The sequence below is a fragment of the Arctopsyche grandis genome, chromosome 12, assembly GCF_051622035.1.
Source record: "Arctopsyche grandis isolate Sample6627 chromosome 12, ASM5162203v2, whole genome shotgun sequence".
Classification (NCBI taxonomy): Eukaryota; Metazoa; Arthropoda; class Insecta; order Trichoptera; family Hydropsychidae; genus Arctopsyche; species Arctopsyche grandis.
This window is the reverse complement of record NC_135366.1, coordinates 335,228-360,385: the sequence shown is the minus strand read 5'-3', so window position 1 is coordinate 360,385 and position 25,158 is coordinate 335,228. Positions and strand designations below refer to the sequence as shown.

The 25,158-nt window shown below is 30.4% G+C and overlaps 1 protein-coding gene across 2 annotated transcripts in view; it reads left to right on the top strand.

Moving 5' to 3' along the window:
- Positions 1-25,158, top strand: part of mol (dual oxidase maturation factor 1 mol) — a 74,143-nt gene that overhangs the window by 28,295 nt on the left and 20,690 nt on the right. The window lies entirely within an intron of this gene.

The window sequence follows — 25,158 nt, the reverse complement described above, 5'->3', positions numbered from 1 at the left end:
AATTATGGAAGTGTGAATTTATAATGTAAATTTTACAACATTAATCAAATATGTTGCAAAACCGGTTTCATTAAATTTAATTTTACCAGACTTATAAGTCTGGACTAGGGTTTCTGACCCGGGTCGACCCGGGACAAACATTCCCGGGAATTCACGGAATTTTTGTTGTCCCGTGTCCAGGGAATTCTTATCTCAAATCCCGGGAATTGGATTTTAAAAAAAAATCTTGAAAATACACAACATTTTCAAGATTGCACGAAGGGAAATAATAAATCAAATACACAAAGAATCGTAAAATATTCACAACTTCGACTGAAACTGAAAGAGTTTATTCCATTGTTGGAAATTTTTGTACCAAATCTAGAAATAGGCTTTCGGATTCTCATTTAAATATTTTAGTATTCTTAAGAAGCTACTTTAAATAAGTTTACTTTTATAATTACATTCTTTCCAGTTAATAGATTATGTATTTATTATATATTAAAAAGTAATAGATTATATATTAAATTGAAAAAAAATGTTTTTTACATGTGTCCCGGGATTCCGGGAATCCCGGGAACGATTCCGGGTTCCGTCCAGTGTCCCGGGAGTTGAAAAAGTCCGAGAATACAGAAACCCTAGTCTGGACATCTCCAACTCGTTGTTGTTTTTTTTTTTTTGGTATATGTATGAGTTATTTGTGGTATCAAAAATAGTCTTTTTACAGGGCTATCATAAAATTTAACAACTGTAGAAATAATTGACCCTTATACTTTTAAGCAATTGTAGGTATGTCCAATAAAATACTGGCACATATCTATATATACATAATAGTAGTTTGAGCCTCAGAACATTCGTAAAGGAGAAATGGTTAAATCGTGTTGTTAATGCATTTTTGCCACCATTGTCATATTCTATCATAGCACAACATTAACTTAATTCAAAATAATATCCCATTTTTTTCGCCATTACACTCACAGTACAGAAGCTATAAGTTTGAAATATTATGTAATTCAAATCGATTATCAATTCCTAGCCAAACGTCAAAGGGAAAAACATTAGCAAAGTAAAAGTTCACTGAGAGATGAATAGCTGGAGTGAATTTCTTCGTAATTTTGAGGCCATGTGAAAAGTTTCGACAAAACCACTAGTCTTGTTTTTGATTTAAAAAATTGACAAATATATTTATTTATTTATTTAATATACTTGGGGGAGGCGGCAAAGCCGATAGGCCCAAGGGGTTTGATCAAACATATTATAACAAATTATACATATACATATGCAAATAAAATGAGAAAAATTAAAATTCATTAAAAAAAAACAATATTAAAATAAAAATAAGACAGCAAAAAAATATATGAACAAAAAAAACATAAATACGATTATGGGAAAGAAGAATTACAGAAATTTTTAAGTATCAAGCTTATTCTTAAAAATATTAACGTTTTCAGAGGTTACTATATCATTAGGAAGACTATTCCAAACCGAAACCACTCTATTTGAAAATAATGAAACTATGATCAATTTATTAGATTTATATTTTTGGAGTCTAAGCGAGTGACCTTTGAGGTGAGTATTTACGTTGAATGTAATAAAATTAGACATATGACAATTATAGTGATTATTAAGTATTTTATAGACTTCGATTAAGTCACCTCTGGTTCTTCTCGTCTCCAATGTAGTGAGATTCATTATTTTCAATCTTTCGTTATAAGAAAGTGATTTGAGTTCAGAAGGAATCTTTGTAATTCTCCGTTGAACCCTTTCAATACATGTAATATCCTTTTTAAAATGAGGATTCCATATGTTAAAAGCTTATTCTAGTCTAGGTCTGATGAAAGTTTTATATATTTTTGATCAAATAGTTAAATTTAGAAAATTGAATACACCTACATATGTATGTATAGAAAATTATATGTATGTATGTATAGAAAATTAGCTCGATTAATCGTCCATCTATACATAAGTAGAAACAATTTCTGGAATTTAGCATCGTGCGTACGTGATTTCTGTCGTTTTGATAGTGGATATAGTGGAGAAGAAGGCCACCTGATAAAAATTCGTTTATTAACATTCACAATGTAATGTTACAACGTACCTGTACATGTATGTATACATACATATTGTAGTACTTAGTAATGGGTATTTATTCACGATAAATGTTTGAATGTCGACTCGTTGGTTGTTCTTGAATATTTATGAGCGTGCTTCACTTTCATGGATATAACTAACTCTATGCAACTACACATACATATACATATACATAATACATACATTATTTAGACGATCGACTATGATCCTGACACCTTTGTCGTATATCGTTGATTTATGCGACACACTTTTCGTCCTTCTTGTTCCGTCAATAATATAGTCATTATCGCACCCAACCTGCTTTTCCCACGGATCAATTTAGTCATCGTTCGCTTCGATTCGATTCGATTCTTTAAGCATTTTGGTTGGACAATTTATTTTTTGAAACACAAGACTCACTTTCGTCTCGAAGCTGGTCGACTTTCACTCTTTGATGTGTGCATTTTTGATTCGCATTATCGCCACTATGCAAATCGTATTATACACATACAATATGTACCTGCATATTTCAAACGATATTTTTTCAAATAAATACGCCCATTTCCGCCATTTTTACAATATAAATATATATATATATATATATATATATATATATATATATATATATATATATATATATATATATATATATATATATATATGTATGAACATTGAGAATATATTGACTTTTCGTTGCAGGATTTGTATATTTTAATTGCGAACCGTCCGATTTCCTTGAAAATAATTATACGTATTTTCGTACGATCGTTAAGAGTTTCGAATTAATTATTGTTGAAATCGGTTTCAGTTTGCGATTTTCACAATTAAATTACATTTTTCGAAGTATTAATTATATTATTTGCACGCTTGCGCACAAATTTAACCATTCGCTATAAATGAAATGACTTTTATAAAACATGAAACTGTAGAGAATGGCCGAACATTAATTACGCTCGTAAGTACAACATATGTATGTAATTTCGTGTTAATTTATTGGCCGAATTAATTAATGAGGTTGATTTAATTAGAATTTATTTTTAATTGGCACATTATGGCTATTTTTAAATCCGCGATTCGTAAAATAATCGACCCCACAATCGGCCTGCGGGTACAATCTGAAAATCATAAATTACATATGTTTATTTTATTTAAATGTTCTATTATCCTTCTTAATTTTTATTCCACTCTTCAAAAGCTGGCAATCATGATTGTTATTTTAACTTTGAGGCATAATATGTTCTACTATGTTAGATCATTTTTTTTATATGTAATCGTATGCAATAATATTAATATAATAGATCAACACGTAATATATTAGTAGTGTGAAATTTTTTAACTTGGGCTATTGAATATGCAATTTGTTTTATTGTAGTTGTATACACATAAATTCATATTATATACAGGCTATTAGTCGCTATTTTATCGTGGACTATTTTGACGAGTCGCGATTTAATAAACGGACCCAATTCAAACGCATTCAAAATGCAATTCCAATTGCCAAACCCAATTCAAAATGCATTCTTTAAAGTTCAATCTGTATTTAAAAGTACAAATGTCGTAAAATGTTTTTTTTTTTTTGTGTACGGGCTATTTCATCAGGACTATTTAATGTTAAGCGGGGCTATTTTGTCGGGGTATCGACAATGCAATGTTTGATGAAAAAATTCATTATAATTTATTTTTACAATAAACATTCTCAAATGCGTAATAGTTATTTTTTAATATTAAAATTATAAAAAGTGCAACAGAATAGGCAACGAAAGGCATCATCCATAGACTTTCTCTTTCGCGGTGAAAATTTCATGGTATTGTGATTCTAATTGTATTATATTATCCTCGACAAGTGAACACGTCAACGTTCATGAATATTCAAAAGGATATTATAATATACATATGTATATGTGTGTAGCTAGGTAGGTATATAATATAATAATATATACATCTGCGGCTATTTTTGGTCACAGTTACTTTCGCGGTTAAAAGCAGTTACGAACAGAACTGCGAGAACCGCTTTCGACAAGACAATAATTGTCCAAATTGTTTAGAAGCCATTATTATGTAGTATACATATGTAGATAGATTGCAGCGAAACGGCAGCAACGATACGCCGACGGCTTCATATATTATATTATAACTATGATTGTTATGTAAATTCGATATACGGAGAAATGTGTGCAACTGCATTCAATTAATATCGATCGATTTAAAGATGCTTTCGTACATACATACGTCACACGGTTGTGTGGTGTGTGTGTGTGTGTGGGAGATGATATTAGTCAATAATTGCATCGGTTGACCTGGTTGTTGCAGTCGCAGGTGCATTTTAGTTGAGCTCGTTACTTTGCTGAAGATCCGTTGCACAAGTCTCACAAATTGCCCAACGTTTGCTGATTTTATCCGCATCGTGTAGTTAAACCGGAGATGCACTTGTTTTGCAAAGTTTCCGGTTGCATTGTGTGCGTGCTTATTGCAGGTCGCATACTCCCAACGACACAGATCCAAAACTCTAATTTACATTCATATGTAATAATTATTATCTATATACATATTTATTTAAAGTTTGGACCATTGTAGCATTACAGGAATTCCTAATGCGCCACAATGGTCACAAATATGAAAAGAAACAAAATAATAACTAAAGAAATAAGACATAACAACAACAAAATATATATATACATATATACAAAAACAACTAATAATAATAAGAATAATAATTACAAATTATAAAAAACAACAAAGAAGGGAATGTCTTATAAAAGAAAAATAAATATAAACATATGTATGTATATATGTACACAGACAAAAATACATACATTTATATATAATCATAAAAAACAATAGCAATTATAATAGCAGATACGTAAAAATATCAAATATAACATAAGGAATGCCTTGCAACTACAGCCAGTTCCAATAAATAAGAACCAACTGCAAACATATACATACATATGAACATATGTACGTAAGTTATATCTATTTCATGAAAATGTAAAAAAAATCTTTTGTCGTATCTACGATTTCATTAAATTCAGTTCAAGATTAGTTAATGAATTTAAAATTTGCATCAATTAAAATGTTTTCTTTTAATAATTAACTCAAATTATCATTTGAATAAAAATTATCACAAGTATTATAGGTTTCTTAACGTTGTTCAGTAAACAAGCGGTTAGGAGTAAATAATTTCATGTGCAACTTGTTCAATAAAGCAATAATAAAAATCTATTTAATTGTTATTTAATGTTAATTTTTCAAATAAAATTTACCACCTATGTATTTATATAATATTTATGCAACTTGAAAGCTATTTTCAAACGATGCTTCGTAATTCGAATTTGTTCGAATTATATGAAATGTTAGGCTGACGTTCATTTGTTTAATTTACTGAGTTTTTGATTTTGATTTTTAAACGTGATTTTTAAACGGTTTTACCTGGCTTCGCTCGGTATTTAACATTTCGAAATTACATATTAGATATATTATGAACAGTAAAATTCACAATAAATTTCTTCGTTCTTTCTATTTTACACGTTATTTCTCTTTTTACTATTAACAATTTAATCTTATTTAGTGTTGGTGCTTAAGATATAATGGGAAAATAGTTCGAATACCTATTCTTTACCGAGTTTGATTGCCTAAGAAATGGTTCGCTATTTCACGTAGAGGTTGATTTGTAATTTAATTTGATTTGTTATTTAAAGGCTAGAAATAGAATGTCAACAATTTTCGTCAAAATCGTATGTCTTGTTTTCGAGAAAGAATTTTCAAATGTATGTACCGTATATTATATACATATGTACATATATACTAAAATTAGCTTTTTAGTAAAATAATGTATAGGTAAAATTGTGTGAATAAAATAATTTCTCAATATTATGTTAATTTTCACATATAAGCTTCGTAAATATATACTTACTACGTACGTATGTATGTACATATGTATATATAACGTGCGTAATGTACATGTACATATTTTGAAAGCTTTTGATTTCAATCGAATTCTTTTATACGTTGTTAAATAGTTGCTTTGTTAAATGAAAAACCTTGTAGAGTAAAGTGAACGAATGTGTTCTTCTTTATGTTATATACCTACAAACTGGTTTGTATTGCAATTTTATCCGTTTGTTTTTTGTGCAAGACGACGAAATGTTCATGCGAAAACCTTTTAAAAGCTTAAATGCAAAATTGAATCGGTCGTTTACTTTATATCGAGTCGTGAACAGTGCTATACTATGTATATCTTTTATGCTTGCATTATACATTCATATATATATGTATAATATAATACATACACATTTATTTACATTGAACGAAATGAGCCGAAGTAAATTGTTTAATCACGTTCCTTATTATAATAATAAATAAGCAAAATACACATCGCCGAAAAGACGTTGTGTAATTTTCAATTTATGCAAAATAATAAGTATTATCATATAATATTATGAACATACATATATGTATATTTATGTATATACATACATATATACTAAGTTAGTGGAGTAGTATTAGAATTATCGAAAATGGACAGTCACTCGGCTCGCGTTGGCAAGAGTCCATATGTATGCGAATTTTCCATTTAAAGTAAAAGCGCATAAGCAATAAATCAGCGTCTTCATATTCGTATATCACAACAAGATTTGCCATAATCATAGATTTATCTAACCGCAATCAAGTTGACAAAACAATGGGGCGGCGCACTTTAAAACCGCTGATCGGTAAAATGTTAGCCAACCGATGAGAATTATGGTGACAGCTTGTCGGAGAACATCGGACAGACCCCCTGCTATTCAAACGGTGGCTCGCGATATGTATTTTTTACTCTAACGCTTTCAATTTCAATTTAACGGAGAGACACGTATTTTGGGCATTTTGCTATTAATGCTTAATTGATGCTTAAATTCGGAATGGATCCTAATAGATACTAAATTCGTAAAATATGCGAATAGATGCTAAAATAACAAACAAAAGTGAAATTTGCATAAAATTTATAAAATTAATAGACAATTTAGAAGGTTTTTCCTATCGCTTTGCCCATTTATTATGTGAGGGGATAAAACATAGCTTGCAGTTTACCATAGACGGTGTTTTTCCTGTCGAAACCAAGCAACTGCTTTTGTATACTACTGTATACAAAAGAAGATAGTTGAAGCTGTGTATCCAAAAGGCTGCTCAAAAAAGCGTCTTAAATGAAGACTCGCACTCAAGACTAAATGAGACAAATCTATTCCTCCAAACATTGAGTAAACTATTGAATCCATCTGTGGCAGGTACAAAATCTAATATTAATGTTAAAGAAACAGTTTTGTTTTTTAGAAACCTGCCATTGTTTAATGTATTAACAGAGGCTCAATGTTAGGAAGGATATCAGCACTTTTTTTGACAATGAATAGAGAATATAAAAAGTGAATCCACGCCAGATATGTATATTGCTATTATTGATATCAGGCAACAAAAATTAAATATGAAGAGTTTTTGTGTTTGGTGATGAAGAGTGAATTTGGTGTCCCGTCAATAGTGTGGATGCTGAAAGGTATTTTAGTAAATATAATATAATTTTTATCGATCGTCGCACGAATCTCAAAAAATAATCTGTAGAAATATGCTCCATGTTGATTTTTAATAAATTTTAATTGGTATTATATTTTTATATTCATATTTTTTGGCTTTGCATTTTTATATTCATGTTTTTTTCATTGTAATTTTAATTCCAAAATATTTTTGAATTTTTCTATTATTTTTAATTGTTGTGTTGTCTTTAAATTGTATATAAATTTTATTAAAATTCATCGAAATTTTTTATTATTTAAAAAATTGAAAATTTAAAATTTTTAATGCCCTAAAACGCTAAAATGCTAAAATTGACAAAAATAAATGCCCAAAATACGTGTCTCTAATACTGATCAATACGAATAGGACTACCCGACTGATTTTCCGCGTCAGGAACTTGTATCTTATCTGTTGGTTAATAATTTGCTCGTAGTTGAGAAATATTCAACTACAACACGTCTACCGATTTGTCTACAGATAAATCTTGATTGATCCCCACTTTCAGTATTTATAGTTTGATTTTCATTAAAAATTAAAGTTTAAAAGCCACTGAAACAGTCGATATTCAACGTGCAGATGCAGGGATGACACTAAACGTGGACGGAATGCGATTATCTTCTACAAGTTGCACACATTTTATTCATATACGGTGAAACAGGAAAAACTCTACAAATATTGCGTAATCAAAGCTTGGATTTATCGTTTATTTAAATTAAAAAAAGTTTAATATTAAAAAAACGTACACTAATATTTCGACAAGTTTCTTTTCCTTGTACTTTGTAAGATAATACAAATGTAAAATGTATTATTATATTTTATATACATACATACATATATACATATATTATAAGATATAATGTAATATGCATATTTAATTTCGGAATTGGCGATATGTATGTACATAAATAATAAGCCATCTGTTGGGCGTATTGCGAATTAGTGTGCGGCAAAAAGGCGTGTTTGATTTCATATTCACGAACAATGCCTTGAAAATTCGGTGATTTTCAAATAGTTTTGATTGAAACATTAGTCGTCGGCGTTGTTTAAATAAAGGTTAATGTAGCATTAAATTTTAATTTAAGCTCGCAGTCACGAGTGCCAATAAATTAAGATTACAGCTAAACTTTCAAGGCAGCTGCTTATACGAGTATGTTCAAGCAATCGAATCAACGAACGAAGATTGATTTCTGTTTTGAGGAAAATGTTTGAGGATATCAATAATTACTAACGGAATGTTCTCTTCCACAAGGTGACGCACTCAAGTTCGACAAATTATTTGCTATTATTACCGGCTTATGTAACACGATTGGATCGGACGCACGCCACTGCAATTATGTCTTGAAAAATCGCACGCCACTGCAATGACAAACCGAAGATGTATTCGAAGATGATTCTCGTATTTGCGTAGCGCCTTGGGCTACATATTAATCGCACCATTACCCGGGAAATTAACCGGTAACTTATGTAATTCGTCTATATACATACATATGTCAAGTACTGTATGGTGATCGGAAAAAACTGACCAAAGAAGCGCACGCCGAATATTGCATACGAAAAAACCGGACATATGTACAATACATATTATATACTACGTTTTAAAATCAATATATTCGGAAAATCATCGGAACCTTTTCAAATTGCATGTATTTATATCCTGAAAGCACAGGTAATTCTTTTAATACTCAACTTACTAATTTCCTAGCGAATATGTCTGCTATTTCAACGGATTATTCGGATGATAAATATTGAATCGTGGGAGATTTCAATCTAAGTAATATCCAATGGTCCCAGGATATTTCTAGAGGATGAATTATGCTTATCAATTTGTTGAGCAACATTGAAATGTCTCCTATTGATGCATTGCAATTCTGTAATTTTAAACAATACAACGGAATCTTCGATTTAATTTTATCAAATGAATATTTGGTAGTAGATGCCTGCTTAGATCATAATCTCATCATAAATCTCTTTTAATTACCGCTGACCTAAATGTTTATTGATCACTTGGATCTAAACGTTATATTATGTATGTATATTCCTTTTTGATCGAGTACATTATGATGCGATACTGTTTCTTTTGATGATGCTAAAAATTCGTTTTATAATATAACTAGTAGTTTTACCCGGCTTCGCTCGGTATTTGTAATATAAACCGCTTAAACATGACTAATCTAATAGTCAACATTTGTTTTTTTTATTAAATTGACTGTCTCTAAACAAACAAACAAACATATATACTGTATCTTTCGAAATTATATGTATACCAGAATCCGGCGCCTGCGTCCCCGGAGCCTGCGCCCTCGGAGCCTTCGCCCCCAGAGGTTTCGCCCTCGCCGCCTTCGCCCCCGGGGACTTCGAATCCTTTGAATCGAAAAAAATCGAATCGGCGCCTATGAATCGAAAAAAAAACTCTGAACCAACGAAGTTTACATACATACATACATACATATATGCAAAATCTCATTCCAAATTATATATTAGATATATAATATGAGGGATAAATATATTCCGCAGAAACTTGTCCAAAGGAGAAAGTTTCCCGCTTCTTATGCTGCACCCCTGAAAAAAGTCCTGAGGGAAAAATGCAAAAAATTATAATAACCTGGCTGACCACCATACTAATTAAAATCGATATATTCCGAAAATTAAACACTGATTTGACTATACTGTTTATTATCTGATATTTTAAATGGTTACTTATCAATTAATTCGTTTATGATTGGATATAGAATTTTATGCTTTTTAATGGATTTTTCATGTGCTGTTTTATCACAGAATGATCAAAGGTTTTGAACAAATTATTTAGTCTCAAATAGCAATTGTGTATTCTGTTATTTGTGAAGTGAATCATACGGCCTTTGTGTTTGTATAATTGATGTATGTATGTATATACATATAGTATGGGAAGCATCGTGTTGGTCACGTAAAATATTTATTTAACGTATACATGGTGGTTGCACAAGGCGTGATTATCTCGTAACCGCGTTACGAATCAAATTCTTGACAAATTAGTGATTAAGCACATTTTTTAAATAACAAAATGTATTTTCCATTTCATTCCCATCGGTCACCCTTATTACATACATACAATTATTGTTTATCGCGATCGTAATTCATTATTTTTGGATTATTTCTTTCAAGGTTGCAAAAATCCCTTCGTTGCAATAAATAATTCGTTTCGTACTTACCTAATGTTGTTTTGATCGTTTTCCTGAATTTATGGCATACGCCATTTTTTTTCATACTCCGGAAATTGTTTATGAAAAATGTTCAATTTTGAACAAAAAATTATACTTTTATACGATTACGAGAGAAAGTTGAATGTAAAATTACTTTCATACTGTATGATAAATTGATGTCATTTTGATTTTATTTCTTAAATTACCAATCGTAGTCGACATGCTATTTTATCGTTTTATCGCTTTTCGTATGTTGTTCACTTTATTTATTTTAAAAAACGGCGATTCCTTCTACTTTTTTCCAAAAAATATGGTTGGAAAATTTATTTAGTACATAAACATTCATTTTTCTATAGCTTAGATTTTTAAAACATTACAAGTCCTAGGTGAAAGTCTCATAGTTATACTACATTATTTTTAGATGTACATACATACATGAGGATAAAAACTAAATTTAACTAAAACAGAATAGGACACATTTAAAAGTAAAAAAAACCCTTTAAGATTGAGATATGATCATCGTATTTTAATTTTCGATCACTTAGAAGATGGTTCATAACTACCCATTACTGTCATCATTGCCTGATTATGATTTCATATATTTTAATAAAACCATCACAATATTAAATGTATTAGATACGTGTACATATTCTATTGCAAATGCGGTAATAATCCTTTAAAACCTAATTAACCTTTTACCTTTTATATTAGGTATACCTATATATTTATTATGTAAGCAAATGATTTTGAACTATTCAAAAACAACTTGGGTGGACTAATAAATTAATAAATCCATGTCCACTCGAAGGTCGACTCCGTCGATTTATTGTCTCAATTTGGACGACTCCTGTCTACGTGGAGACCTTTATGTCAAGGATTCGGATGGACTTTTATGGAAGAGCAGTGTGGTGTTGAGGTCACAAAACTACGTATTATTAAACATATTATGACAAACGATTGATACTTAATATATGAAATAAACACGGGCTCTTTTACAAGTTGCATACACCTTATAATTTTCATTAGCCACTCGAGGTCGGCCAAGTTTCATACGCAAGGGATTAGACGACTCTTACATACGTACAGTATTAATTATCGAAACAAGGGCATTGTAATTTTAATGCTTTTTAAGTATATAAAGGCAACAAAGAACAGACCTTGTCCACTCTGTCACATTTGAACTCAAAAATTCTTGAGCTACACACACACACACACAAGGTTGTCGAGTGCAATGCTTTACCGTAATTACGCACAGTATACATATACATACAATGTATGTACATAAGTCTGGTTGTCATATGATTTTTTGTTTAATAGAGGAAAAATTTGTCTACTCAAAGTACATAACTTTTTAGTGATTGTTTTCCGAATCAAATTTTTAGAGTAGGAGTTTTACAAAATATGTACAATATTTCAATATTTCATTTTAATATGGGAACTAATTATTTGGTGGGTTAATAATAACTAAATCGATCAGTTAAAAATTAAGATTAATGACCAGTAATTTATTTATTTATTTATAGTTTCGGACCATTGTGGCATTACAGGAAGAACCTAATGCGCCACAATGGCCTACATTTGATAAAGAAAAAACAAAGATGAAATAAGTAAAATACAAAGATAAAACAAGTAAAATATAAAATAAAAAGAAATAAGTAAAAGCAGAAAAATATGATAAAATAAAATAAAAAAGTAACAAAAGAAAAATAATATATCAGAAAAAAAAAGAACAAAAGTGTAAAAATCAAAAATAAAATCCATAAATCTTTATAAAAAATTTATGAAATAAGTGATATACATATATAAATGTTAAATAATATAAATGATCAGTAAATATTGATTTTTCGATCAGTAAATAACAATTTTTCAATCAGTAGTTAATTAAATAAGTGATAATATAAATGATAAGTAATAATATAAAATAATATAAATGATAAGTAAAACCAAATAAATTATAATTTTTGGACAGTTGGATGATAGCCCATCTTAGATCTTAGCAGCCAACACTTATTTATTTAAGGGTCAGGTTAGGTTAGGTTAAGTTAGGGTTGGCCCTATTTATTTAAGATTAAGTTGTTAGGGTCAGTATTTATTAAAAAAAAAACATATCTTAGCAGCCAACGCTTATTTATTTAAGGGTACGCATATCCGAGAAAAAGTCAGTCCAAGGGAAAAAACAAAAATCAGAAAGCCAGTAGCATCAGTAAGTGAAAGAAAGTCAGTTGAAAAACGAATCCGAAGTCCAGGAGAAAAGCGAGAAATCAAAACACCAGTAAATGTCAGATTTTAACAACGCGTGGTCCGGCGTAAACAAAAAAACGCACTAACGAAAACGATCCAATATGGAAACATTGGCTCTACTTCATCTGTCAGAATGCGCAAAACTGATCGTTTCATTTAATAATTGATCATTTATTTTAAAATCGTATCATTTCGTTTTATATACTGATCATTTCGGTTTAATTACTTCTCATATTATTTAAATAATTATCATTCTATTTAATAAATGATCATTTATTATGTTTACTGATCAATCCATTATTTTTACCTACCAAATGTTTTTTTTACTGATCGATTAAATAGAGGCCTTTAAATATTTTATTAAATATAGGTAGAACATTCCGGTGTGGTTTGTCATTTATACACATACATAGTGGTATAATTACTTAGATTTTACGATTAAAAACTATAGTCCTCGTTATATGTGACAACACTTGACAACCAACCCAGAGCCGGGGTCAGTTGCAACACGTGAGACAATGATCTAAGCCCCCAGTTTCTAAAATAAAATCCTAATTGTTATAAATAGAAAAACAAGTGTGACAACCAAACCCAGGGTCCCCTACATGCAACTTAATATTAAAATTAAACGTTTTTTAATTTGTTACAATTACAATTTCCTGTCTTGTTACGTTTAAAATTTTAGTCAACCTTTGTTTGTTTTTCACACGAGCCTTCACACACAAACGGTCAACCCTGATACGATAATTAAAAAGTCAAATGGTTTGTTGGCGACATTGACGAGTTCAGCGACTCTCCTCATATGTGCGAAACCTTCAATTTCTGTTCGGCATGTTTATTATTATATGTATGTATGTATGTATTACTATACAATGTTGTAGAATTGGGTGTGGCGGCTTTTGACATTATGTACATTCTATCGAATGTTCTATATACATACATGTATTTGTATATATTTAATTTAAAGCTGACCGTTTTTCAATGAAATGGTTTTATATTTGTGTCACTTTTGACGCTTCAAGCTTAACCCTCGATTATAATTATGTTTTGAAACAGATTACAATTTTCTAAGAAATAACATTAATCAAAATTAAAGCTCATTTTTTATGTTAATCTTTTTATTTGTATGATACTGATGGTCAAAATTTTGACCGCATGCTGCTAATTTCCCTTGAATTGTTTTTATGTTAATGAAAGATTCACCTTTGAAACTTAATTTTCATATTTATTATTTTTAAATAATAACATCATTTAATTTCAATCTGAAATCATCTTTTTATTCAAATATAAAAGCTCAGTCTGAAGTTACAATATTTGTATATTTTATTATTAAAAAGAATCTAGTATGTACGTACATAGTAAGTGCTTCATAATTCCTTGTCATTTATATAGGAAGCAATTGAAGTTTAAATTTAAAATATTGTCTGAATCAATGGAATATTTGATTTTGATTTTTAAATGCTTTTTATTATTACGAAATTATGTTCACAATACATCTTATATCTATCTACATATTTTAATAGTTACTGATCGACTGACCATTTTCTATTTTACAATTTAATTTAATTTGGTTAGTAATCATAGTATTATATTATTCTAATGTTAATGTACAGCATAATAGGAAAAAGAGCTCAAAAACCTATTTACAATTCTTATAAATGCTCATAATACATCTAATATACATATAATATTAATTAAAGACTCTCTAAAGTCGATGACCTAAAGCAGATTGTGTTTAGGTAATCTGTCTGAATCAATGGAATATGAAAATAAATATACAGTACATAAAGTTCGTATGTCGATAAATTTTCATTGCAAATTAAATGTCATCAAATTTTTTTCAGTGCATTAAATTCATTTTATTCGTATTAATATACATATATGTATTATTTGAAAACTTATTAAAAGGTGTAATTAACTATTTTATTAATACTAATAAATAAAGTGAAAACAGTTAATTACGTTTGTTTAAAAATAATTCAAAAGACTTCAACGCGCGGTATCATTTGAAACCCATTTCATACAACTGTTTCGTCGGAAATTAAATATGTACATAATTTTTCTTATAAAATATACTGAAAATCGTTTCCGAACTAATAAGAAATTAGTAAAAAACAGCACTGCCATATGATATTGGCATTAGTAATTTCGCTGAAATCGCATAGCCGAAGTGCTGCGCGTATAGGTTTTCAATGAGGTAACGACGAATTGGTCCTTGCGAATGTCGTATGTCAACCGACGAAGTTCAACGACACTAATTATATAGAGACTTGAGGTCTCGGGTGTGCTGTGCTATGCTACCTCGAATTTCGCAAATCGCACACCACTCAATCCAATGTCAAAATACCGCAACGAAAATTCTTACGATATTCTCACACCTGTATTCCGAATCGTTTTCCCAACACGCGCGCGCGACCTTCGACTTTGAAATTTCCCGGAAGTGAGTTTTCAGTCGTTGTGTCATCTCAATGCAAATTGGGGTCGTAAAAGCGCAAATTGTGACATTCCAGTATCGGCTCTATACTAAACTGGTTTTGTCAGGTGCGACCTCACCGCTATCGCGATCGACCTTCACCGTATCAAATTGGAGTAGGTACAAACTCACATGTATATATGTATGTATACATATACACGTGTATTTTTTACGCGCGCTGGGCAGAGCCTTGTCCTTTGATGTTCGATTAATCAGAATCAATTTCGTAAGTTAGCGTGATTCATATATGAGTGAGCCGCTCGAAATCGACATGTTCTCCATATCAAGTTCGACTTCGAGAAGGTCGTGCACGTGATCTTTCGAAGGCTGTGTCAACAACCTTTCAAAATCGCTCATTTTTCTATTCTATCACATATTGCATACATGTACGAACATGTGTAGGGATTCTGCTGTGAGATTTTCTATGAAAAATCACGTTAAATTTAAGTGTTTATTATTTTTTGTAAAAAGTTTTCTGAACCTAAATTTACACATCATGTAAAATGTGGAAGATCGATAAAAGTTAAATCATTTATTTTCAACTTCAATTTTCCTTCTTCAATTCCATATATCTACAGAATCCATTGTTTATTTATTTAAAATTTGGACCATTGTAGCATTACAGGAATTCCTAATGCGCCACAATGGTCAAATTAAAGGTATATTCAATAAATATTAATAGGTCATTGAATAGGTATATTCAATAAATCGCTTTTTTGTTCGAGTTGTATTAATAATAAAATCAACCACATTCAACTTTTAATTCATTCCTTCTACATCAACATATAAAAGGTGCACTTAAAATGTTATGTTTATATTGTCGCAGATTGTGTTTGATTTTGATTTTTAAATGCTTTTGATTATTACGAAATTATGTTCACAATACATCTTATATCTATTTTAATAGCTACTGATCTACTGATAATTTTCTATTTTACAATTTAATTTAATTTGGTTAGTAATCACAGTATTATATTATTCTAATGTTAATCTAAAGCATTATAGGAAAAAGAGCTCAAAAAGCTATTTACAATCCTTATAAATGTTCACAATACATCTAATACATAATATTAATTAAAGACTCTCTAAAGTCGATGACCTAAAGCAGATTGTGTTTGAGAATTAGCTGGTGTATTTCTTTTATGTATAATATTTAGAGTAATTTTCCTCTCTTAAAGATAGTTCCAAAGTTAAAGTTCTATTTTAGGTAAAAAACTTATTGATTTTAAATGACTAAACCTTAATTAAATCAAACCGATTTGAATGTATTTCGTTCATTATTATTATATAATTTGGGTTCAACGTCATGCAGCGTTGTAAACACAGACGGATCGGAATGTAAATTCGTCGTTTCAGAATTTTCACAATGCATATTACATTATGAAAACGTATGAATATTTATGACATTTTTTTGACGGTTCGATGACTTTGCCCCGACGAATCCTTGGCTTCTTGGAAATCGAGTGACAAATGGAAATGATCTTTCATCTCGGCAAGTCATCTTCTCAGCCTCGAACGGTGTCGAAATCGGTCAGTGTACCTACTTCTTATATTATAATATACACATATAATAGCTTCCCCGTTATAAAATTTCGACATTGAAGCTGTTGATAAAGAACCCTAGTCATGCCAACGAAGCATCTCAAAAACTATCAAGCTGTTGCTGCAACGCACCTCTATATTTCACAATCCCAAATGCTTATTTTAATATAATATAAAATAAACTCATTGTCTGCGATGACTGTCGAATATCCGTTTAGATATTCGTTAATTTGCCCAATGCCTGAAAAAATTGTTTCTAGCGATTTGTTTTTCGCAGCTGTGGGGGGTGGTTCAATAAGCTTTTACCCCACTAAAAATAAAAATAAACATTCTGTGAACACATGCAACCTACGGCTTATTCTTCACAGCACGTTTTTTGCCCAAAAATTTCACTACATATAAAAAGATCTCTCGTAAGAGAAAATTGTCTTTTGTAATATCTATGTAGATTAGTAGTCAGAGACTTGTCTGCAGATAAATCTTAATGTCTTTATGTGAAAAGTATGTAAATGCATATGAGTTTTTAGTTGCATTTTAACGAGACCTTGTCTCAGTTATAATAGATTTTTCACTACTTTTCGCTTCCGGTTCATTGAAAACGAAAATAATGGGATACGTGTTTAGTGAAATATACACACACGATGGGTGAGAAGACAATCGGAAAACCGACACAGCCTTCGATGTGATAGGATAATAGATAGATACGCCGAGCTGCGCCGTTTGTACGAACTTTCGAAGGGGATCAAGATAACAAAAACGGAAAATAAAATGTAGACACAAATGTAACCCTCGATCGGTGAAACGCTCGCTGGAATTTCAAAGTAGGAATTTATCGAAGGTTAACTTGTCTCAACTGACGTGACGCTTGCGATCGGAAAACACGAAGGAAATAATATCCTTTTAGCCAATTTATGCAATTGCTCACTTTTATCAGGAGTGATTTTTTATATTTTCAAAATTTTACTTTTTTAAAACCATTCATTTAAATTCGTTCAGAGACGGGATAATTTTTCTTATAACAAAAATTCGTTTATTTTATCGAGGTAAGCAAGTTATCAATAGAATTGTTGTTATTAATCCACAAGAATAGTCGAAATATGATTTTTCTAAGTGGAATTTTATTTAATTCTCATATAAAGATAATTCAATATATTATCCCTATTAATTCAATTAAGATTCGTGTAAATACTAGTACGAGCTTTTGGATCGCAATTTTACCGATTTAAAATTCAGTACACTTCCAATTAACCCTTTTAAACGAAAACAAAAAATAGTGTGGCCAGAACACTGCCCCAAAATAAACATCTTTCAATAGAAAATACTAAATATATGTAAAATAGTAGATATTAACAGTGGGAAAAAATCCCAAGTGAAGATACGTACTTTTGACTTTTGATTTGAACTGAACGACTACTTGGAGAGATTTGAAAACTGAAAAGTACTACAAATGAAAGATAAAATACCCAACTATATGTAGATTCCAATATTCATTTTGAACAGGAAATTGACATATTTTGAGACATCGACCGAACAACATCAAGATATAGAAAAATCGCGCGATTTAAAATACACATCTCCGAATCTCAAGCCAATCAACATTTTTTATTACCAGATTCGTGTTTACTGGGCATAGATCTATAATAAAAGTCATATCTCGTCTTTGAACCATTTTTCGTGTCGAACAGTGTAATTGGATGAAATTGGAATATGATAGTTCTAAATTACATATTGTAGATTTGCAAATCAGGCAAAGGGGCACACAAATATTTTTTTCTTTTTCTCAGTATTAGAAGAAGAAGACTGCTCAAATTGCTCGGGTGGGTGAAAGTCGTAAAAAAGTTCAAAAAAAAAATAATGAAACCGGAACTTTTTAAGAAAATTTTGTTGTCTATTGATGAGCTTTAACTTACGTTTTTTATTCGATCATTAGTCTTGATTTATATATCAAAGAATAGGTTTTTTCTATTCAAAAGATTTAAAGATGTGCCATTTTCGCGATGAGCGTTTAAAGATTCAAATTTAATATGATTAATTTTATTAAGGCTTATTTTACATATGTTTGTATTTATATTCAATTCAAACATGGTTTTTTGTAACATTTGGACTCTGTTGATGGGCCATGGAATATGCAATAATAACCTTTTAATCATAATAGCAAACTGTTCAATGGAAAACTATTGATAAAATCATCGATATTCCTATTGTTAGCAAAAGTATTATGACTATAAAATTTAACGATAGTATTTTACGTCAATTCATTTCACCAATATGAAAATCTAAAATGGTCAAATTCAATGGCTCGTAAGAATACAATGCTCTTTCAAAATGTCAGGACGGTTTAAATAATGCAAATTCACATCTGCTTCTCGAAGGAAGTCGCTCATTTTTCGCACTGTAAAATCACCGTGGTAACATCATCGCAAATTCGTCATCGAAACGCCAAAACGTGACGTGATTTACGATAAAAGATTAAGCCAGAGAAAACCCGGAATATAACGTAAGGTCAACGCCTGCTTAACTTTCGATACATATTATTATTATATTGTTGTTTTATTATCAAGGGCGAGGATTTTTCATTTGAAAAACTTACATAAATGGCATTGGATGAGTAATAAGTATATATCACGATTTATTCATTCAAAATGGAATATCGTAAATACGTATGTATTTTAACCCGCTGAGCGTAAGGGACGTTTCAAGGCGATGTTAAATTTTAATTAAAAAACAAAAAAAAACACTAGGAAATGGACTGATTTTAACGAGGGTCATATTATTGATATCGACGTTCGATTTTGATGCATTGGTTCATTTTTATTGATTTAAATTGAAGTATATAATGTATATGTAAAACGTTTGCCGATCTCTTTATAATATGTAGTGTGATGGACCAGATAAGCGAGGTCACTGGTCACTCATTTAACAACAATCGAATTACAATCGAGACTCTTTCACATTTACGTAAAATTATCTGTGTTTTGAATGTACATACGTACATGCATATTTAAAAAAAACACTTTTTAAGATTAATTTTTCGTCAACAAGGTCTTTCGCTTTCGTGTGATTCTTATATAATATATAGATCAGGGTTGAACGGTGTAAAAATGGGTGATAACTAATGTCGAATGCAAAGTTGTCGACCTTAACTGTAGTGTTGCATTCGCAGCTTGAAGAAATTAATTTAATTTCATTTCATGAGAAGATGAGAGAGATCGGAATGTACATAAATTGCATGTGTTCAAATCAATTATCTTCATTATCATTTTGTGACTTCTTCACAAGACGTTCAATTTTAGCGTATCCCCATAATTGGCATACATATGTATTTACAAAGGTCCCGTACAAATATTTCCCTTATCCTGAATGAAAAATCTTACATATAAAACACTAAAGTTTGTTCTTATGTTTGTATGTACCTACGTATCTTTCCTCAATTTAATTAATAGTCGACAGTTTATTGTTCTGACTTCATCGAACAAATAATTCGCTTTTTTCCGATTCAAAGGATTCGAAGTTCCCGGGGGCGTAGGCGCCGAGGGTGAAGTCCTAGGACTTTGCCCCCTAGGGGGCGCAGACCCCGGGGGTGTACATATAATTTTTTATAAGAGACTTACTATATATGTTTGTTTGTTCGTGACAGTCAATTTAATAAATAAAACAAATGAGTATTCAAATAAATTCAATATATGTAAAATGTTAACTATTAGATTAGTCATATTTAAGCGGTTTATATTACAAATACCGAGCGAAGCCGGGTAATAAAGCTAGTTATGTATTATATAAGATACTAGCTGAACCCGGCATGCGTTGCATTGCCAGAATAAGGCATGCAATTCCCGTTTCAAGTGATGGTTCATGAGATCAACTCATGTCTCTTCAAAGCCGTGTCGTCATAAACCAACTGGTAACGTGGTTACCAACGAGCACATTTCCTTCGCTACACAATGGCGCTTCAAACTTTCGCATCGGTAAAATCGTTACGACTACTATTATTAAGAGGTTTTTTCCCGTTTTTTTTTTGACAGTAAGCTTCCCGGATATGCATACAACAAATCCTAAAAGTTGCATTGTAATCGGTTGAGTGGTTTAGGAGCCTATATGAGACAAACATACAGACAGACAAACATATGTACATTCAATTTTATATATACGTATATATGTAGATAATTTATTTTAGCAATGTACATATACTTCACGTCACGTTTTTTTATATAAAAGATTTCATAAAAATTATATAGATTTCAATATGGGATATTTGAATGAAGCTATTTTCTGAGCTTTCATTACGGTTTCATCCAGAACTGTGTTAATATGAACATATTATATATACATATATTGTATGTATGCACATATTTATTTATAGTCAATTTTCACCGTTGAGAAACACTCTGTTCTAGAAGGACTTTTATGATTAAGGTTTGATCGTAGTTTTATGAAATATTTATCGCTCTATCGTTAACGTGTTCTACTCTATATTAGGGCATAATAATTTAATATAATAACACGTCGAACGTGTATGGAATTTAACACGATCTCGTGATTTATTTACGAAGCATCTCGCAAATTGACTTTTTGTCACTTGCATCCTGCACGCAAACAACGGCTTGTATTTAATGTGTGATAATCAAAGCGGATTTCAAACTTTTGAAAGATAATATTTGTAAACTTTTGTCTTGTAAACTTTTTGCTTTATTTTGTTATATGGTTAGTTACGGACCCCTTCTCGGAATAAAGTATTAAAAACGTATTAAATATCACATTTATACTTATTTATATAATTTTTAGCTATTAAGCTGATTTAAAAAAACATTCTTAATTACTTAACTCTAGAAGACCTGACACACTCAGGAAGGGCATTGTACATAAGCACACCCATGTGAAAAATTGACTTATTAAACTTATTGAAATAACAATTAAAAATTATTATTCAAATATATCGGGGAAGCTGAAAGTTGGAAAAATATTTACTTTCGAAGGACTCGATTTGTTTTAAGTTAATTTATGCCCAGGTATTTGTTTTAATTAAAGTTATGAGATATTAAATTAAAAATGATGGAATGCATAGTAATATTTTGTTTTTTAAGACATTTCAATCAGAGGGTTTGAAATATATTAGGCACACTAAACGCATTCACATGTTGCATACTTAACAGTATGGGCGAAAACACACAGAAAGGAACGTGGCACGTGAAAAATCGACAAGTTCTGTATTTCTTCAAATATGGGATACACCGTTATCGATCACTGTCAAGCAAGGATACAATTTTATCGAAAACACTACAGGGGGTAATTTTGGGACGGTGCATGTTGGGCGTGTCATGAATTTGTGAGAAGGCACGCCACATTTTTTTTTCGCAGGTTTAACTCTATCTAAAAAAAACCATGTGCCTATATCTCACGGCTCAATACGGCTATATCTTACTTTAAATAATAAACTTAATACTTTTAAAAATAATAAATAAACTTAATAAAGCATTTGAAATACAAATATATGCGAATATGCATTGTAACCTTTTGGACACAATAGCAAAATGTTCAATGGAAAACTATTGATAAAATCAATGATATTTTGATTGTTAGACACAAATAGCACTATAAAATTTTACAAGCAATAATATTTGGTTCCGATACGAACCACAAAAGCTAAACGATCCTATTGGAAACTCTTGGTTTAAATAAATGAATAAAGTGAACGTCGTGGAATTTTATTGGTTACCGTTAATTCTGTACGGATTTTTCCCCGCCATTGTTTGCACAAGTGTAAACCTTGAATTCGTTTGATTTTATTTTATTAGAGATAAGTGAAGGTCGAACCAGCTGACCATATACATATGTGTACAATACAAGTAGGATTCAATTTACGAAACGTGGTCACTCGGCTTGAAAACTAGTCTCATTCCACGTGTCATTAATTTGATCATCATTAAAAAATTCACAACAAATTTCTCCCATAGAAAGTATGTATGTAGTGTGAAGTTTATATGTATGCGCATTTTATTTAAAAAAATACCGATTGCCAAGAAAGTGATATGCCATTAACAGCTAATTAGTTGCTTTCGTTTTATATCGTTAAATCGCCAATAATAATAATAATAACAGTACGTAAATGGTTAAATTAATCGGTGTAAAAATTAATGCAGAATCATTACAATTTAATGGCACGTCCATTTCTCTCGATAGACTCTTGTGCAAGTCGCAATTACAAATTTTAATAATAAAGATGTGCCAAATGTTGTGTGTGTGTGTGTGTGTGTGTGTAATAGCAATTTCGACCGTTTTACCGTGTAGGTACTAATAATTTAAAATTTTTGTGATTTGTGATGCAAAGATCATTCGTATTTATGTATGTGAAGCAATTTCGAATCGATGAAACAAATTGATCGGTTTTGCAACGGTTTTTTTGTATTCCTAAATTGATTCAGGAAAAAGTATAACTTTTAACTAATTTTCCTCAATTTGTATTTGTTTGTATACGTTTACAATGTATTGAATTTTCATTCATACATACATATAATCCGTTTATATTTGCAAATATATATTAATAGTATTTCTAATTAAGACAACAAGTTTCCTATTTGTCATCGATTTATTAGTGAAATTATGTAAATCATATTACGTATGTACATATGTATGTAGGTATTTATGTAGAACTTTGCACTCAATTGATACATCCATGTATCGTATTGTATTTTAGAAATTTTTGATGATTCTAAAATCATTCGCCGTGACTTTTTACTTTAAATAACATCCCTTTTTTAACTATAAAATTATCAACCGTTTCCAGCCAAAAATGGTTTGATAAATCAATCTTTTGATTTTTTTAATATTAGTCTTTTTTTTATTTTATAATCAAGCTGAATCGAATTAGGAGTCGCATAAAAACAACAATATGAAAATAAATTAACATACAAACATATCTAATATACATATAATTTCGAAAGAGACTTTGTAAGTTTGTCAGGTTTAGGTGGGAGCATCGAAAACAAATCAATGTTTCTATGACGATGATATCGATATCGTTGAAGATTTTTATTTTTCGATTCAAATAAATTTAATAAAAAAAACAAATGAATGTTTACTATTAATAGGATTAGCCATGTTAAAGCCGTTTATATTACAAATACCGAGCGAAGCCGGGTAAAACCACTAGTAATATATATGTACATACATATACAACCAAAGTAAAATAATGTTATATATAAAAATATAGCTGTCTGGAATAAAATTTTGTATTATATTTTTGTACATTTTATGATTTCAAACTGTTAAAACGAATACGTCGCTTTTATTATCCGATGACTCAATGATTGAAATTCATCGAATACGTTTTTAAATGATTTATTTTATATCCTTGATCGTTAACATATCTATTTGACAAAATTCCAATACCATCCAATTGCAAAACTCATAGTATATATGTAATGCCAATCTCGATCTTTTGAGCAACAAAACCCACGGAACATTTAAGCGCGTTTCTTTAATTATTTAGGTAGCTTGGATACACGTGGATGCGATTTTCCCCGTCACAGTTCACAATTTCCTTACCACAATTTTGTAAGTCGGTGTGATTTGGAAACTATGTCAAATACAATATACAAACATACATACACACATGGATAGAGCCAGGGATAGCGACCATAAAGAACCAAGTAAGCATATCTGTGGAAGGCAACGGAAAACCATCACATTAAATGTTCTAAATAAATATCATGATTGACAAAAGCCTCTGCCCTCAGTCCCCGGCAGGCCTTAGATGGTCAGAGGTGGCTAAGAATCTCCGGGTCAATCATGAAATTAGCAACATGGAACGTCCGAACAATGTACGAAGCAGGGCAACCATGGATAGAGAGAAGATATATATATACCCTACAAAAGGAGGATCCTACAAAAGCAATCTAAATTCAGTAAAAGTTTCGCAAAAAATTATTATAAAAGTAATACTTAAAAAAAACTCTACTTTCTCGACAAAATCGCTTTTTAAACTATTTCCAGTACCAAATATCGATGACATATTTAAGCAAGCTTCCATTATAAAAATGTGTAAAGAAAAAAATAACAAAGAATATCAAGAATTTTATAAACTAATGAGAAATGGAAACCAATTTATCACACCAAATTTTAAAACAACACAAA